Below are 12835 nucleotides of genomic sequence, written 5' to 3'. Positions count from 1 at the left end.
GGATTAAGAAGCCCTTAGAAAGAATATAATGCAATTTCTTGCACAGTTCGACCACACAATAAAAACTACACCATGATATTTTCTCAAACTTGTTCAAACTTGCCTGCAACAAGTGCCTATTTTATAATGAAAGGTCTTAATAATATGTATGAGAAGCAACAACAACACCAACAACAAATAGGCAACATTGACACACCACCGCCACCTGTATCATCACCTTAGATTATTTCAACAATTTCTCCATCAGGCATCAAACTTACTCGCTCTCTTGCCACACCTTTCACTCACTTGCCAGAGTCGGACTCGATTACTCAGCCGTGATAACTGAACTAATCAGATGGACCACTCCAAACCTTACACCGGCATTTACATTGGTAATCAACATCGGATCCCGAGTTCCTTGTCGAAGGAAGTGGAATATGTGATAGCGGAAGCAAAGTTAATTGACATGGTGTCCCAACTTAAACTATTGACTTACCGAAGCAAGGGAGCTCCAACTGTCTCTCATCTATCGGGAGTTCAGTTCAGTTCAGCGTTACAAACTTTTTCGTTTTCATGCCGGCGCCACCCAACTTCAAATATTTGACGGTGAATCTATCATCAATACAAAAATATAGTTAACCCCTTGACAACTACGCAAATCAAGGAGTGTTAGCACTGGTTTAACTATCTCCGGAGAGCACATGAAACAAGGAGTTAGAAGATACCCGAATATCCTTATTTCCTTTTGATATGATTATGCATGCTCATCGCTGTTAATTATATCCATGCATGTTCCAAACATCAAAGGTTACTTTTCCAAATGTGCGAAACAAATATTTTTACTGTAAAAGGACATAAAATCAATGTATTTGAAGCATAGCTAGGAGGAACAAGGCGCAACTGCGACCTTCTCTGTGCACGACTGGAGAAATATCAAAGCAGTCATACTGTAAATAAGTACTAAAATAGTCAATGTAAGGACTAGTTGCGAATTAAAGCTCTGGATTAACAATATTAAACTAGCCAATTCCAATTACATCAGCAAGAATAGCCACACTCCACAAGACAGGTACTACTCTTGCATTTAACAAGTATTGTAGTTATTAGGTGATTCAAAGTTTTTTTGGTGCAATCGATTTGGGAAGCCAGGAGAAGAGAATTACGGGAGCAGGGTGTGCGTCTGTGTGATATGTTCTAAAACTAAAAATGTTATAATTCAAAAAAAGAGCATTAAACGACAAGTTCACGAAGAAATTAAGCAACATAATTGATGAAATAATACATCACACCTAGTATAATTGAAGTGCTGAAATACCTTACTTGGGTGCTCCCATCAACCACCAGTCACCTAGAGGATTGATGATGAGTTTGAAGCCTTCATTTCCCAAACTTTCCTTATGAATTTCTTCAACTATTTTCTTGTGTGTATACGGGACAAAGCGCTTTCAGTGGTGATGAAAGAAAGATGTCGACCCCAAATAATAACATAAAAAGATGTCAATCCCGTATAATAATTAAAGGCACTTCTCACACTTATACAAATTAATCGTCAAGATAGTAATATTATTGGTCAAAAGGTGTTGGAATCTTCTCATTCATTGCTTATTTCTAATATGGAATACGAGATGCAACAAAGAGCATTCTGCAAAGCATGTTCGAATCAGATAAGCCTCGACACTATCTTAAACACTACTAGAAGCAATTAGTAAGGAAAAATCTCATAAATGAGTTGATACATGCTTTGAACTATTGTCTTAGACCTAGTTTGTGAAAGTACAAGAAGGGGGGGGGGGGTTGAATTGTAGTCTATTTGTAAACTTAGTTGACTATGTAGGAAATTAGTCGACTAAGCTTTACACAGGAATTAAAAGAAGCAGAAATAATTGACCAAACAGAAAAGTAAAAGAGACGCAACCGTTTTTATACTGGTTTAGTACCAGTGTGGTACCTACGTCCAGATCCCTTAGGTCACAAGGGTTCTCTTAGATCTTCAGTAAGCTTTTACAACAGTGATGGTTTTAGTACGTTCACCACCAACGATATACAACAACAAGGTTTCTTTCTAATATTGACACAACTCTTGTTTTGTTTTCTAATTCTTTCTATCTTTTGCGACACTTGTAGACTCAAGAATACAGTGTTTGTACTAAGAACTAGAAAGGTGTTTAATCCTTTCAGTGCCCTGTTGAGGAATGGATTCTGGTGTCTTGTCTTTCTTGAACCAGGTTCCCTCAACCAAGGTATATCCCATCATGGCAAAGGCAGTCTTGTCATAAGTACTAGAGATGGTTTTAGGGGCATAGAGAGACATATCCACTTTTATAACTTGCAATATGTGAGAGATTAGAAAACTATAGGCAAACTGTTAGCAGAAGATGAAACACCCCTGATGATTTCAAACATGTACTAACGTACCCAAGCAAACCAATTAATAGCCTTTTCGTACCAGACAGTACAAGACAAACACATCGCGGAGAGACAGGGTTCTAAGAGAACCAATACGGGGTAGCAAAGTGGTAGCAATAATGTGGGCTAGTATACGGTGCTCAAATTTCAAATTTTTTGGACCAATGTTGGGGGGTTTTCAGATAACACACTTTTTGCTTCCTCAAACAACACTTCAAAATTATTAGGCCAAGAATATTGCACAAATAAACTATACCCAACAAACTTTGTTGCAAAGATTTTCTCAAACTGATAAGCATCAAGAATAATATGAGTTCCCAAAATTATGGATTCTAAATCATCTTTATCATTCATAAACAGATTTGCATAAAACATATGCACAGGCTCTTCATAGACAGTGTCACCAACAGTAACAAATAGAGAGACAAGTTTTTGAGTTTCAAACACAGAGATAACATCACAGTGAGAGTTTTTCATAGATTTCAAACTTAAAGTGCGACCATAAGAAAACGTCTTCCCTTTGGAAATGAAAAACCTCGCCTTCTCTTTGGGGCCATAGAAATTCATCTTGTCTTCAAGGCCAAACTCTATGCTTTCTGTTTTCCCTCTCTTTTGAGACGATTGTTTGGGGATGGACTCCATTGGGCGTTTTCCAGCCCTCTTTTGGGAAACAAGAATATCTTCTTGAGAATTACTGGACTCATCCTCGAACAGTGGATGATTTGTGCTTTCTGAGGATTCTACATCTACAAGATCATCAGTTTGATGGTATTTCTTGAAGCGATGGCTTCTTCTGGGCATAAGGAGGAAGGAGAGGGTATGGTGTTGGCCATGAGTAAGAGAGAGAAAAGAGAGAATGTCTTTCTTTGAGATAATGGGAGATATGATCGAGAGAGAAGGGGTTAAAAAGGGGTGAATAGACACCTCGTTTCTTGGAGAGACGCGTGAAGGACAACAAAACATTGCCTTCTGCAAGCCCGCCGTCAGTTCAGTCGTAAATGCATGTATAGAGTAATCAAGTACTTACAAATTTTTAGGTCAAAAATTACAAAGAATGATTATGGAAAATTTTCTAAACTAGACAAATTTAGAGCAGTTAGCCAGGAATTAAACAAATACCAAGTTTGTCATAAAGGAAACAAAATCTTCCTTCAAGAAGCGGTTTTGTAAAAATATCTGCTAACTGATTTTTCAGTATTGACAAATTCTAATACAATATCACCTTTAGCAACATGATCACGGATAAAATGATGCTTAATCTCAATATGCTTAGCCCTAGAATGATGCACAAACTTTTTTGAAAGGCAAATAGCACTAGTGTTATCACACATAATAGGAACACAGTTAAGACGTAATCATAGTCTAACAATTAATGCATAATCCATAGAACTTGTGTGCAGCAGTTGCCTACAGCCAAATATTACGCTTCAGTAGTAGATATGGCAACACTTGTGCTTTTCCTGTAAATTTTATCTCCTGCAAGTCTGCATCTCGATACATTGTTTCATCGATACTCTTACCATCTTTATCTTCATCCAGGGTGGTTGACGGACTCATAGGAGTCCCTATGGCCTTTGCATTAGACATGCCAAATTTTTTTATGAGCTCTTTTTTTGTATTTTGTTTGACTAATGAAAATTCCTTTCTGTACTTGCTTGATTTGAAGCCCAAGGAAGAAGGTTAATTCTCCCATCATACTCATTTCAAATTCCCCTTTCATGATGTTTGAAAAGTCCTTGCATAAAACAGGATTAGTACTGCCAAAAATAATATCATCTACGTAGAATTTACTATTAAATTACCTTCAGTCGATCGTTTAATAAAAAGAGTAGTATCAATATTACCTCTGTCAAACCCATGTTCGACTAGGAATGAACTCAACCTTTCATACCAAGCTCTAGGAGCTTGCTTTAGACCGTACAGGGCTTTGGATAATTTGTAGACATGATTTGGAAAGGATTCATTTACAAATCCTGGAGGTTGCTTAACAAACACTTCCTCGGAGATGAACCCATTTAAGAAAGCGCTTTTCACATCCATCTAAAATAGTCTGAAACATTTGTGAACAACATAGGATAATAAGATGCGAATAGATTCTAACCTGTAAACAAGAGCAAAAGTCTCCTCGTAATCAATTCCTTCTTGCTATGAATAGCCTTGAGCAACTAGTCTAGCTTTATTTCGTACAACTTGTCCAGACTCATTCATTTTATTTCTATACACCCATTTTGTTCCAACAATGAATGAATTTGGAGGTTTAGGAATGAGTTCCCATACTTTATTCTTCTCAAATTGATCAAGCTCTTCCTTCATTGCAATTATCCATCTTTCGTCCCCAAGGGCCTCATCCACCTTTTTTTGTTCGAACTGAGATATGAGGGCAATATTCGATGTCTGCTTTAGTGATCTTCTATTTTTCATTCCTTCTTAAGAATTTCCAATGGTGCTCTAATATGGATATACAGGCTCACTTTTTCATTCATTTAGAACGACTGATACTGGCTCTTTTTCAATAGGACTCGACTGTTCAACTATAGGAAGTTCCTGATTATCTACGAAACTATCAGCCACCTCATCACGAGTGTTTTCACCTGTATTGATAGACTTTGGAACTATGGAAATTTCCTTATCTTCAGGAAGTTTTTCATTCCTTAAGCGAGGGTTAGTGTCCACAAAAATAACATGTATAGATTCTTCAATACAAAGAGTACATTTATTAAAAACTCTATATGCTCTACTAGAGGGAGAGTATCCAAGAAAAATACCTTCATCACTTTTGGGATCAAAATTACCAAGATTGTCTTTTCCATTATTGTGAATGAAACATTTGCAACCAAAAAGATGGAAATAACTGATGTTGGGTCTTTTATCTTTCCACAGTTCATATGGAGTCTTTTTGAGAATAGGTCGAATTAAGCATCTATTGATGATGTGACATGTTGTGCTTACAGCTTCTGCCCAGAAGTGGTGTGGAAGGGAGTTTTCCACAATCATAGTTCTTGCCATATCTTGCAAGGTTCTATTTTACGTTCTACCACTCCATTTTGTTGAGGTGTTCTTGTAGATGAAAAATTGTGGGAGATCCCTTGATAATTGCAGAAGTTCTCAAATGCATTGCATTCAAATTCTCCTCCATGGTCACTTCTTATGGCAGATATGCAATAACCTTTTTCCCGTTGTACCTTCTTGCAGAAGACTTTAAAATTCCTTAATACTTCATCTTTATGACTTAGAAAAATAACCCAGGTAAATCGAGAAAAATCATCTACTGTAACAAAGGCATATTTTCTACCACCTATACTAGCAGTTCTAGTTGGACCAAAAAGGTCTATATGCAAGAGTTGAAGAGGTTTTGTAGTAGAAACTATGTTTTTAACTTTAAAAAGGACCTGATTCGTTTTCCTAGTTGACATTCATCACAGATTTGATCTTTTGAAAAATCTAGTTTTGGAAGACCAATGACAAGATCATGTTTGGAAAGTTTATGAATAGTATGCATGCTGGCATGACCAAGTTTTCTATGCCACACCCAAGGAACATCAATCATAGAGGCTAGACAAATCTATTTCCAAGACTGTCTATATTACCGATTGTATAGACATTCATATCTCTATTTTCAAAGAGAATAGCTTTACCTGATTCATCTTCGATGAACCAACCATTCTCTTTTAAACGAACCTCATAGCCATTGTCACATAGTTGACTGATACTGAGTAGGTTGTAGCCAAGTTCATCTACCAGGTATACTTCGTCTACATCACATGTTGAGCTGAGAGGGACTCTTCCAACTCCAATTACATTTCCTTTTGATTTGTCTCCAAAGGTGACTGTTCTTTCATCTAGTTTGGTGACATTCTTGAACAATTGTTTGTCATGTCATATGTCTGAAACACACGCTATCAAGGTACCATTTCCCTTTTTGATTTCTTCTTGTGGTGTTCTTGCAAAAACAAATTATTTATTTTTAGGTGCCCAAGCCTGCTTGGGTCCTGAGTGGTTAGTGTTCTGAATATTAGCTTGACTAGAGGTCATGGGTCACCAGACTCATCTCTTGTTGTTCTTAAACCTGCAATGATTAGAAGTATGACCAGGTTTTCCACAATAAAAATAGGAGGGGTTACTGGAATTTCCAGAGACTTCTCCTCTGATTCTAAACCTGCAGTGGTTAGAAGTGTAACCATTTTTACCACAATGAGTGCAAGCGGAGCGATTTCTAGTTCTAGGTGACAAATAATAATGAGCAGGCTGATTTGATCTAACTGAGCTATGACTGGTGGATTTTCGCAATCCATTCAGTTGGAGTTGAAGTTCATTAACTTCATCTTGGAGCACATCACTCCCAATTTCACAAACTTCTAATTTCAGAGCCCAATCTTTCTTTTCTCTTTGGATTTTTCGAAGTTCATTCAGAACTTTCTCAATATCTGCAAGAGCAATATCAATAAATTCTTGAAGTTCATGAGAATTAGTACATGTAGGAAGACGTACTTCACTTGTTCCTTCCTCTGCCATGAGACCAAGCTCACCAGAGTTTTCATCACTATCTTCTTTGATTGGCATGAAAAACATGTTGGCAATTTCCTCATTGTCAGATTCTTCTTCATCACTCCAAGCTCCAAAGGATTTCTTCTTTTGGAAATTTCTGCTTAGTTTCTTTTTCAGTTCAGGGCATTCGGCTTGAATGTGTCTATATTTCCCACACTCGTAGCATCTTCTGTCATTTTTGTCATTTTCATTATTCATCTACCCTTTTCTGAAATTTGATTGGCCTCTTTTGCTATTTATGTTTTTTCTCATCATGCTTGTTACTACTTTAGAAGCATCACTATATTCTCATATTGTTCTCCTCCTCCTACTCCTCCTCCTTTTTCTTCTTCATTTTCGGATTCAGCTACGGTTGCTTTGAACGCAACTGTCTCTTTTTCTCTTGCTAGACTTGCCTATCTAAATGTATTTTCTCAAATGCAATTAGATCACCTCCAAGTTCATCATAGGATATTTTGTCAAGATTCTGACATTCCAAAGCAATAACTTTGGGTTGCCAAATTGTGGGGAGACTTCTCAGAATTTTTCTGACTTGTTCTCCGCTTCTGATTGGTCTACCAAAGAATTTAAAGTCTCCAAGAATTTTGCTAAACCTAGAGAATATTTCCTCCACTGATTCTCCATCCTTCATTTGAAACAATTCATAATCTCGAACCAGGAGATTAATCCTCATCTCTTTCACTTTGTTATTTCCTTCATATGTGACTTCTAACTTACTCCACATTTCCTTTGCAGTTTCACAGCTAGATATCTTTTCATGTTCTTCTCCTCTTATGGCATTGTACATCAGATTTTTTGCCTTGGCATTCACTTGGATGATAGCTGCTTGTTCTTTAGTGTAATCATCTAAATAAAAATGATCGGATGATACTATGATTTCACCGTCTTTATCCTTCTTTGGCGGAATTGGAAGATTTTCCTTTTTGATCACACTGATGGTAGGCTATAATCTCATATTTTAGTCGATTATTACATTCCAATTTACTGCACTTTAGTTGAGTTTGAGCTTTAATCACTAGTGTTTTGCACTCATTGTGTGTTGTATGCCTGTAGATATTATGGAATGAATTCAAGTAATTTGTACGTTTGAAGTCTGAGTAAAAGCCCAAGGAATTAAGCCGGGATCGTGTTCGTGGATCAACGGATGATAGTGCAACAAAACGAAGAATCAAGCAGGCATATTGCGCATTGTCTAGTAAAATACACATAACTTTTCGTTCAGAACTCCATTTGGGCTAAACAATATATTGTTGGAAATCTAATTCAAAGGGCTACAACTTTTATGTTTTACGTTTTTTCAAATTCTCGACAGAACAAGGTGAATAGTGCACGGAAAGTGCGCAGCTGCGCACTAACCGTGCATATGGGGCAAAAAGTGTGAAAAGTGTGCGGGCACCCTTCCAGGTGCATGGCCGCGCACGTCATGTCCAGGAAAAGTGTCTCTTTTCGCGTAGGAGAAGGTGTAATTTTTTGGGCCCGACCCTACTTGGTATATATACATAGAAAAACGGTATTTTGAGGACTTTTGACACATCTAAGACCTAAGGAGAAGTTGGAGAAGCAAGAGCACAAGGAATCCATCACTCAATCCCAACTCAAGACAAGGGTTTGGATTGTTTTATGTTTTTCTTTACTTTAAACTTAATTGTGATGAATTACTCCATGTCTATGGAGTAGTTTTCTTTAGGGTTTGATGGATTTGGTGTATTGATACTTGTTTGTGGATAATTAACTCTAGTTTTTATGTATTGAATCGTTTTGGATGATTTTATCGTTGCATCTATATTCACTAGTTCATGTAATCGGGAGAGGGATAACTTGTGATATTTTTGCATTCTATCTTGTTGGTTGAATTCATTAATTCTTCTTAGTAATCGAAAGAGGCTAGTAGAATTATTGATTAAACCTAGTTAGGAGGATAATCGAGAGAGGTTCTCCTAGAGACCAATCCACTACGAATTCTTGCATATCTTCACGTGCTTAAAATTGGTTCATCTTGTGAGGTTGAGACTTAATCGAGAGAGGAGTTTCTATTAATCAATTGAATTAATAACCAAGTGAATTCTAGAGACTCACTTGAACATTAGAAGTGAATCAACTAGAGTTAAATCCCAAATATTAGTCTTGCACCTATCCTATCAACCCTATCTTCTCCCAATTGATAACTTCCTTTGATTATTACATGCGTTGATTGTCATTAGCCAATAGTTAGATTCTCAGTTTATTTTAGTATAAACACAAAACTCTAAATTGTTGATCATCTTGGATAGCAATCTAGCTACGAACTACGATAATAACTATTTAACTCCAATCCCTGTGGATACGATATTAGAATTACTATATTAGACTAGCGAGCATAATTTTGTGTTGTGTTTTTAGCTCGTCACACAGCCAAACCTTAATAACATATGACATAGTATAGGTCTCCATGTGCACTTTCGAATGTGAGAAGTGCTGGCTATTGAAGTAGGGAGGTCGTACCTAAGATGTTCCTTCTTGAAATACTGCTCCAACGACCGTGTTTAATGCCATGATCTTTTCCTCATTTGTTGTTAAGCAATATTCGTGAGTCCTCGCTCTGGTACCAATTAAAAATACAAGAGGGGGGATGAGTTGTAGTCGATTTGTAAAACTTAGTTGACTTTGTAGGAAATTAGTCAACGAAACCTTACACAGGAATTAATTGCAACAGAAATAATTGAGCAAATAGAAAAGTAAAGGAGACGCAACAATTTTTATACTGGTTCAGTACCGATGTGGTACCTACATCCAGTTCCCTTGGGTCAGGAGGATTCTCTTAGATCTTCAATAAGCTTTTACAACAGTGATGGTTTTAGTACGTTCACCACCAACGATATACAACACCAAGGTTTCTTTCTAATGTTGACACAACGCTTGTTTTGTTTTCCAACTCTTCCTATCTTTTGCGGCACTTGTAGACTCAAGAATACAATGTTTGTACTAAGAACTAGAAAGGTGTAGAAACAGATGTGAAGTTGCATGAACTTCCATGCCCTTCCACTTCTTCTTTTATAGCTTGATGAGTCTTCTGATTCCTTGTCTTCTGGGATCACATAGCAGCAATTATTGGAGGCCTTTCCTTGTGAGGCATAGATGTATAAGAGTGAAAACCAAGGGTAGCCTCATGAATCTAGCTTGAAAAGTGAGACTACATTCATCCATAATCTTGACGAATTGGTTCCTCCATTTATCCTTGATTAGAGCTTCCGCAGATTGTCCTTGATATGTAGATTAGAACTATGTAATGTGACAGGCATCATATGCCAACAAAATATGCATTATCTGATTAACAGAATCATCAGTAGATTAACTGCTTCTAGCTTCTTAACTATTTTTAGCTTATGGGCTCTCTATGAAAGAGCCAATACAAAAACAAAATTCTTTCCTTTGTACCATTCACATTCATCCATATTCATTTATTCATTCAAGAAGCAACAAAACCTAGCAGAGAAAAGGTTAAAAAAAAAAAAAAGTGACCTCCCCACACTTAAATCCTACACTATCACAAAATTTAGACTCAAGCATCAATATTGTCGTCGTTGTTAACAACGCCGCCAAAGATCTGGTAAAGGTCCTGCGATTTCTCCTCAAACAGTTCAAAATTCATGTCAACATATATCCACAGCAGTTGGATATCCTGAATCGGCAAATTTAGATTCAACTACATAACACCTGATCATGGTACTACTTGAATCGTGAAAGAATTGATTTTAATTTCCTGTGGTTGAAAATCTCTTGTTTATAACACTAGCTTCCAATTAAATGATAGCAGATTATATAGTGCATTAGGTCCAATGTTTGAAGGTATAAAAGATCCTATGTCAGCTGGGAATTTCATAGCCAAAATAGAGAAATCACACAGATTTCTTGATTCTACACTCTACATCATCTGCTAAGCATGCAACTCAAAATCGGCTGCAGAAAAGGACAAGGAAAATTAATTCATGCTTCTCACACCTTCAATCGATTTTGTTCACATCAGTTTATTATCTTTTCAGTTTCTGATATATTATTCTGATTTTTCCAATCTAGCTCCTAATATTTGAGCTCATAATTTTGGTCGTTCCCACCAAAATAACAACAAATAATTGCTTGTATCAGTTATTTCGATAAAAAAAGGATAAATCGAAAAAACCGTACTCCCTCTGTTTCGATTTGTGCGATATTTTTCGATTTTCGAGATTAAACTATGTGAATTCTGATTAATATTTTAAAATTAAAACTTTTTATTATAGCATGAAAAGAATTGCTATTTATAGTAATACCTTTTACTAGTTTTTTAATATATTAATTTTAATTTTAAAATATGGAGTTAATGTGATCCAATTTACCTTTGAATATTAATTATCTGAAAAAGTAAAATTGATCACATAAATTGAGATAGAAGGAGTAATATTATCCACTATTCTTCTAATTGCTTCAGATGAATATATTGTTTTAGATAAAGCAATTTTAAGTATATAAATTCCGCTGAAGTCATCGGCCTAGGAAAGCTTGCAGATGTTTCGTAGATATATTATGTTTGCTAACTTTATTTGTAAATGACCATTGGAGTATATAGGTAATTCCTATGGTGCTCATATGGGTGTCATGCCGTTTAAGAATATTCATTTTTAGTGGGAGTGTCACGACCCAAAATTCCTCTAAAGGAGTCGTGATGACACCTAGTCTCTAAACTAGGTAAGCCTAACAATTTCAAAAATCGGTGGTACCAGTCATAAGCCTTTTTAAGAGTAGTTATACAAAATAATTACATCACTGTCACGAAACAAAAGGAACAAATGGAAATAAGTACAAGTGAAGGTGACTCCGAGGCCTGCGAACGCTGCAGCAGGTTTACCTTGAGTCTCCACCGCAACGACCCGCATAGCTACTACCGATCAAATACCTGGATCTGTACACAAAAATATACAGAAGTGTAGTATGAGCACACCACAGCGGTGCCCAGTAAGTATCAAGACTAACCTCGGTGGGGTAGTGACGAGGAACAATCAAGACACCTACTGGTCAAACAGAATAAACAGGATATAATAACAAATATCAAGATAGAGGTAACGAAGTAATATCAACAGCAGGGAAGGAACAGACTACAATCAGTAGAAACAATAAAGGGAAGCACGTATGGAAACGAAAGATAACCAAGTAAATTAACACCAACATAGCTGGAACACAAACAAGTAAAAATGAACTAAAATAAGGAAGGCAATGTTAGCTCAATAAATCATATCATTTCGGACGCACAACTCCAGCCATCTCAAACTCGATGCCTCATATCATAACCTCAATTACCAAACCTTTAGCACACCCGGCACCTTGTGCCCACATATTTCTATCTCACTTTGCACAACAACGTTCTCATGTTACTCAGTACATAGGGTCCATAACCAATGCAATTAAGATGTTCAAGGAGTCTCATTTTCATAACATAAAGTAGAGTACAGCTTCTAAACCAATTAGGAACTCCGCAAGAAAAGATGAAGTTGTTTTTTTTGAAATCATTTGAATAAAGAAAGTACCATTTTCAATTAAAATACAACATCGAATGAATTATTACCTTTTACATGGGATTTAATAAATTAAGTTAGTAGAAATTCCCTTTTAAGTAAAATACAACCTCAGAAGGTTTAAGGGAATTTAATTGAGTAACTAATTGAATTAAAAATGAAACGATTATTGAAATTTGAAGTATTGAAATATATATATAAATACAGCAAAGTATTGAAAACACTATGGGGTTCCATCACAAAGGATCACAGCAGTAAAGGAATCTGAACAGTTAGAACACTTGAATTGATAACCACAAATAACACAACGAACAGAAAGTGCACGGCATCACCCTTCGTGTTTTATCACTTCCTCACCATATGCATAAATAGAAATG

The sequence above is a fragment of the Nicotiana attenuata genome, unplaced genomic scaffold (genome assembly GCF_001879085.1).
Source record: "Nicotiana attenuata strain UT unplaced genomic scaffold, NIATTr2, whole genome shotgun sequence".
In the NCBI taxonomy this organism is placed as follows: domain Eukaryota; kingdom Viridiplantae; phylum Streptophyta; class Magnoliopsida; order Solanales; family Solanaceae; genus Nicotiana; species Nicotiana attenuata.
This window is presented reverse-complemented; position numbering follows the sequence as displayed.